The sequence below is a fragment of the Psammomys obesus genome, unplaced genomic scaffold (assembly GCF_907164565.1).
Source record: "Psammomys obesus unplaced genomic scaffold, mPsaObe1.curated_primary_1811, whole genome shotgun sequence".
Classification (NCBI taxonomy): Eukaryota; Metazoa; Chordata; class Mammalia; order Rodentia; family Muridae; genus Psammomys; species Psammomys obesus.
This window is the reverse complement of record NW_026596095.1, coordinates 28,381,149-28,387,747: the sequence shown is the minus strand read 5'-3', so window position 1 is coordinate 28,387,747 and position 6,599 is coordinate 28,381,149. Positions and strand designations below refer to the sequence as shown.

At 39.5% G+C, this 6,599-nt stretch overlaps 1 pseudogene; it reads left to right on the top strand.

Annotated features, from left to right (window-relative positions):
- Positions 1-1,072: 1,072 nt before the first annotated feature.
- Positions 1,073-6,326, top strand: LOC129691914 (heat shock protein HSP 90-alpha-like; annotated as a pseudogene).
- The last annotated feature ends 273 nt before the right edge of the window (positions 6,327-6,599 follow it).

Genomic DNA, 6,599 nt, shown 5'->3' with positions numbered 1-6,599 from the left:
GGCATTTTGTAATATCCGTTATTACCTGCACATTTGCTGGAAGTATTCAGACAAATCGGTGAATAGATAGCAAGCTAAGCCTTCTATTAGTACACTAAGGGATGGCTACAGAACCTTGGAAGCTCTGCTCTAAAGATATCTTTTCTTTCTGAGCTTCAGATCACAAGGCCACTGGTTCTCAGTTTGTGTAGATGTCAGCTTATGTAACTTTGGGGGATGAGTGTAACAGACAAGACAAAATTATGGTCAGCATCCAATAAGCTGAGCTAACACAGAGACAAAATTGGTGCACTTCCTTGTCTTTCCTTCTGATCTATTTAGTGTCATATAAAGAACTTCCATGAAACACAGCATGTGGAAAGTCCTGGAAATAATCTAGGCAAATAGTTCCATGACTGATTTGGGAAAATGAGGATGAGTAAAATTATTTATAAATTTATAATACATAACATAAAAACTCAAGAAAGATGTTTATAAAATCTCATGGAATTGCATTAAAAATGATCTCTAAGTGGATTTAAACCATGACTTTGTTTAAAAATAATAGCCCAACTTGATACCCACCCCATGGGAGAGAACTAACCCTTGACATGACTAATGATACTCAGGTTTGCTTGCAGAAAGGAGCTTAGCATAACTGTCCTCTGAGAGCCTGCATCCTCTCAGATGGATGGATGATGGAAATAGATGCAGAGATCCACAGCCAAACCATAGACCAAGTTCAGGAAGTTCTGTGGAAGAGCAGTTGGAATGATTGAGGGAGCCAGAGGGGTCAAGGGCTCCACAAGACCCACAGAGTAAAGTAACCTGGGCCCATGGGGTCTCAGAGGCTGAACCTGCAACCAAAGAGCATGCATGGGCTGGACTGAGCCTGCCCTACACAAATATAGCAGATGTGCAGCTTTTTCTTCCTGTGTGTTCCCTCCCCTAATTGGAGATGGACCTGTGTGTCCCCTAATTGGAAAGGGACCTGTCTCTGATTTTGCTGCCTGCCTTTGGATCTCTTTCCCCCAGCTGGGGTGCCTTTTCCAGCCTCAGTGGGAGAGGATGTGATCAGTCCTGCTGCAACGTGATGTGCCAGGGTGGCCTGGTACCCATGGGGGACCTCTCCTTCTCTGAGCAGAAGAGGAATGGGGATGGGAGGAAGGGAGTGTAATGGTAAGACTGAGAGGAGGGAATTGGGCTGTGATCAGAATGTAAAGTGAATAAATAAATTAATGGAAAAAAGAAAAATGAAATGGGTATAGATATATATGTATGACATATATACATACACATACACACACACATATGTATTTGAGTTGTGTACATGTAGTCTAAATACTAACCCCCAAATGAGATAAAACAAGCTAAACACTTTTTTTTTAACACTTTCACTATGTTTTATTTCTGAAATTTGGAGAGTGTGCATACAGCTCTTTTTAAAATTTTAATTACTATTATATTTTTCTTCACAATTTATTCATTATGTATTCCAGTTGAAGCCCCCTCCACCAACTCCCCCAAGTCCCACCCTCCCTTCTTCCCCTCATCTTCTTCTCCTAGTCAACTGAAAGGCTGAGTCCCCCACCATTGCCATCTGCCCATAGCTTTTGCGAAGAACAACGGTGTACATGAGTTGCAAGACTGTATTAGCCTGCTAGAGCTGTCCTCACAAACTACAACAGAACGGGATTGTAGAACAGCATGAAACTATTCCTCAAAATTCTGAAAGCTAAGAGTCTTGTGTCTAGCTCTGGCAGGGCCCACCTTCTCACAAGGGCTCTCCGTTGGGCATTCTGGCTTCCAGGTGGATGCCTCCATTTCATGTCTTCATTTGTCTCCCAAGAGTACACAACAACAGTGAATGAGTAGATTCTGTGCAGTTTCCTAGGAAACCAATCTGTGATCAGCAACACCAGCATCATGCTATCCGTGCCAAATACAGATGATCTCTAACTTTCATTAATCCATTATATTCAATATTGCTAATTATTGTCTCACTATAGTGATAATAATGTAAGTAATTATTATAGCCAAAAATTACAAAGCTATTATCTTACCTATTTTTTTTTTTTTGGCAAATTGCTGCTATATAACACCATGTTGTTAACTATATCCCTCATATCATACATTAGGACTTGGATTTGATCATACCGCCTTAGTGTAGTAGCATATCTTTTGACCTGCATCTTCTCTTTATTTTTCCAAAGCAGGGTTTCTTTGTCTGTCTCTGGCTGTCCTGGAACTCAGAGATCTGACTACCTCTGCCTCTCAAGTGTTCAAACTAAAGGGCACCACTAAAGGGCCTGACATCTTCGCATTCTTTTTGCTTGCAATTTACTCTTTTTTCTACTCTATGTTTCTGGGTAGTGTTAGGTTTTGCATATGAGTGAGATAATGCAATTTTTTGTTGTCCCAGTCTGGCTTATTTAGCTTAATAAAATGTACTGTGTGTTCAAAGATGTTGTAAATATGAAAATATCTGCTTAAAGTTTAAATTTATTCTAGTGTGTAAGAGGTAAGATGTAAAGATATATTGCAATATCATTACCTATATATCTGTTCCTTGACATGGTACTTACTTTTCCCGCTATAACAAAAATGTCCTATAGCACAATTTATTTTCACTTATTTCATAGACATGTTTATTATGAAATATTCTTTGAGTTAAAGGAGGACTTGTCTTTGAGCATAAATTGATGAAGAGTGAAAGTCAGAAAAATTGTTTTAAGACATCATGAATATGTATTTAATAATAGTAACAAAACAGGGATTGTTCTTCAAATTCTGTAAAGAATGGATTTATCGTTTTGTAAATAATAGTTGTTATCAGTGGTAATTTTATGAAGAATAGGTTTGTACTTTTTATCTGAAGGGTATGCTTAAAGAAAATAAAGATCCTTCAGTTTCTCCCTTTCTTTTTCCATAAGTATTTTTCCTCAAAAACCACATTAGTTTTTAACTTTTTACTCAAACAGCTGAGTGATAATCTCTTTACAAATTTCTATCACTAAGTGTTTGGCTTTTTAAACTTAATTTAGTTAATTTATTAATTATTAAATTTATTCACTTAGTATCACCACTGCAGCCCCCTCCCTCATCATTTCCCAGTCCTATACACCCTCCCTCTTTTCCTCCTATGCCCTTTTCCTAATCTCCTGATAGGGAAGAACCTCCTCCCCTTCTATCTGACCCTAGCTTAACAGGTCTCATCAAGGCTGGCTGCATCCTCTTCCTCTGTGGTCTGGCAAGGCTGCACGCACCAGGGGGAGGTGATCAGAGAGCCAGCCACTGAGTTCATGTCAGAGACAACCCTTGCCCCTCTTACTAGGGAACCCACTTGAAAACTGAGCAATCTATGGGCTTCATCTGAGCAGGGCTTCATCTCCATGCATGGTCCTTGGTTGGAGTATGGGTCTCTGCAGGTCCCCCTGGACCCAGGTATTTTGGCTCTGTTCTCCTTGTGAAGCTCCTGTCCCCTCCAGGTCTTTCTATCTCCCTTTTCTTCTATAAGGATTCTGGTACTCTGCCCGAAATTTGACTATGAGTCTCAGTATCTCCTTTGATACCCTGGTAAGTAGAGCACTGACTAAGTTTTAATAAGAAAATAAAATCTTTATGAAAAGAAAGGTCTGTCAATAGAAAGGTCTGTTTAGGGTATAAAAAAGCTTTTGTGCTATTACTAAGATTCATAATCAATTGGAAGGCAATAATAATATAAAATAAATATTAATTGGCTCTTTAACTGCATTTAGTGTGCTTACTAAAGAATATAAATCTATTTTTATTTATAATTTTATTTTGACTAATTTAGAGAAATATAAACATGGAAGAAGTGACATAAACAAAGGTTCGTTTCATAGTTTTATAGCTTAGATAATCCAGGCAGTGAATTTCATATTTTAAAATTAACATCTGAAATGGAAATTCTTGTCTTGCCATGTTTTGATTGTGTTCATGTCCAGTTTGGTTGAACTGCTTTTAGAAAATTGCTGCCGCAAGGACACTTCACCCTCATCTCCAGAATAGTTAAATATATTATACTTCATGGTAAAGGGAAATTAAAACAGCAGACAGAATTACAATTGCAACTCATCTGACCATAAAACAGTGAGATGTCAGTTGCTCCGGTGTGGTAGTGCAGTTAGTTGTTGCCCGTGCGTGGTCATTCAGCCAAGAGGAAACCCAGACCCAAGACCAACCAATGGAGGCAGTCGAGACTTTTGCCTTTCAGGCAGATTTGCCCAGTTAATGTCCTTGATCATTAATACTTTCTATTCGAACAAAGAGATCTTTCTGAGAGAGCTCAACTCAGATTCATCAGATGCTCTGGATAAAATCAGATACGAGAGCCTGACAGATACTAGTAAACTAGACTCTGAGAAGGAGTGCACATGAATCTCATTCCCAACAAACAGGACCGCACCCTCACTATTGTGGATACTGGGACTGGAAAGACCAAGGCCGATTGGTCAATAACCTTGGCACTATTGCCAAGTCTGGCACCAAAGCCATCATGGAGGCTCTGCGGGCTGGTGCATATATCTCTGTGATTGGCCAGTTTGGTGTTGGTTTTTATTCTGCGTATTTGGTTGCTGAGAAAGTGACCGTCATCACCAAGCATAATGATGACGAGCAGTATGCCTGGGAATCCTCAGCGAGGGGATCATTCACAGTGAGGACCGACACAGGTCAACCAATGGGCCGTGGAACGAAGGTTATCTTGCATCTGAAAGAAGACCAAACAGTATTTGGAGGAAAGGAGAATAAAGGAGATTGTGAAAAAACACTCTCAGTTTATTGGCTATCCCATTACTCTCTTTGTGGAGAAGGAGCGTGATAAGGAAATCAGTGATGATGAGGCTGAAGAAAAAGAAGATAAAGAGGAAGAGAAAGAAAAAGAAAAGGAATCTGATGACAAGCCTGAAATAGAAGACGGTTCTTATGAAGAGGAAGAAAAGAAGGATGGTGACAAGAAAAAGAAGAAGATAAAGGAAAAGTACATTGATCAAGAAGAACTCAACAAAACAAAGCCTATCTGGACCAGAAATCCTTGATGACATACTATTGAAGAATATGGAGAGTTCTACAAGAGCTTAACCAACGACTGGGAAGAACATTTGGCAGTAAAGCATTTTTATGTTGAAGGGCAGTTGGAATTCCGGGCCCTTATTTTTGTCCCAAGATGTGCTCCTTTTGATCTGTTTGAAAACAGAAAGAAAAAGAATAGCATCAAGTTGTACGTACTCGGAGTTTTCATCATGGATAACTGTGAGAAGTTGATCGCCGAGTATCTGAATTTCATTAGAGGAGTAGTGGATTCTGAGGATCTCCCTCTAAATATTTCCTGTGAAATGTTGCAGCAAAGCAAAATTCTGAAAGTTATCAGAAAAAAATTGGTCAAGAAATGCTTAGAACTATTTACTGAACTGGCAGAAGATAAAGAGAACCACAAAGAGTTTTATGAGCAGTTCTCAAAAAGTATAAAACTTGGAATTCATGAAGACTCTCAGAATCGGAAGAAGCTTTCAGAGCTCTTGCGATGCTACACATCTGCTTCTGGGGATGAGATGGTGTCTCTCAAGGACTACTGAACCAGAATGAAGGAAGACTAGAAGCACATCTATTTTATCGCAGGTGAGAACAAGAACCAGGTCGCTAACTCAGCCTTTGTGGAATGTCTCCGAAAGCATGGTTTAGAAGTCATCTATATGATTGAGCCTATTGATGAGTATTGTGTGCAACAGCTAAAGGAATTTGAGGGCAAGACCTTGGTGTCAGTTACCAAAGAAGAACTGGAACTTCCAGAAGATGAAGAGGAGAAAAAGAAACAGGAAGAAAAACAGACAAAATTTGAAAAACTCTGCAAAATTATGAAGGACATTTTGGAGAAAAATTTTGAAAAGGTGGTTGTGTCAAACCGATTGGTGACATCCCCATGCTGTATTGTCACAAGCACATGTGGGTGGACAGCAAACATAGAGAGAATCATGAAAGCTCAGGCCCTCTGAGACAACTCAACAATGGGTTACATGGCAGCAAAGAAACATCTGGAGATAAACCCTGATCACTCCATTATTGAAACCGTAAGGCAAAAGACTGACAAGAATGATAAGTCTGTGAAGGATCTGGTCATCTTGCTGTATGAAACTGCACTCCTGTCTTCTGGCTTCAGTCTGGAAGATCCCCAGACACACGCTAACAGGATCTACAGGATGATCACGCTTGGTCTAGGTATCGATGAGAATGATCCTACTGTGGATGACAGCAGTGCTGCTGTAACTGGAGAAATGCCACCCCTGGAAGGAGACAATGATACATCACGCGTGGAAGAAGTAGACTAAACGTCACCAGAACTATGTTTACACTTACCCTCATTCCTTCTGATAATATATTTTCCAGGATTTCTGTTTATTTTTGTTAACCTTTAAAGCATCTATGGCATGAAAACTAAGGGAAGATAAAATTCCTTGTGATACTGTGATACTATAGGTTTGATTTCGCAGGTTGATAGAATGTTTAAGACATAATGTAACCTACTGTTAACTTTGTGGTCTGAACTGTTTGGCTGTTGAGCTGGATTTCTTAGACCAGATAATTTGTCACTTTAAGTGTTC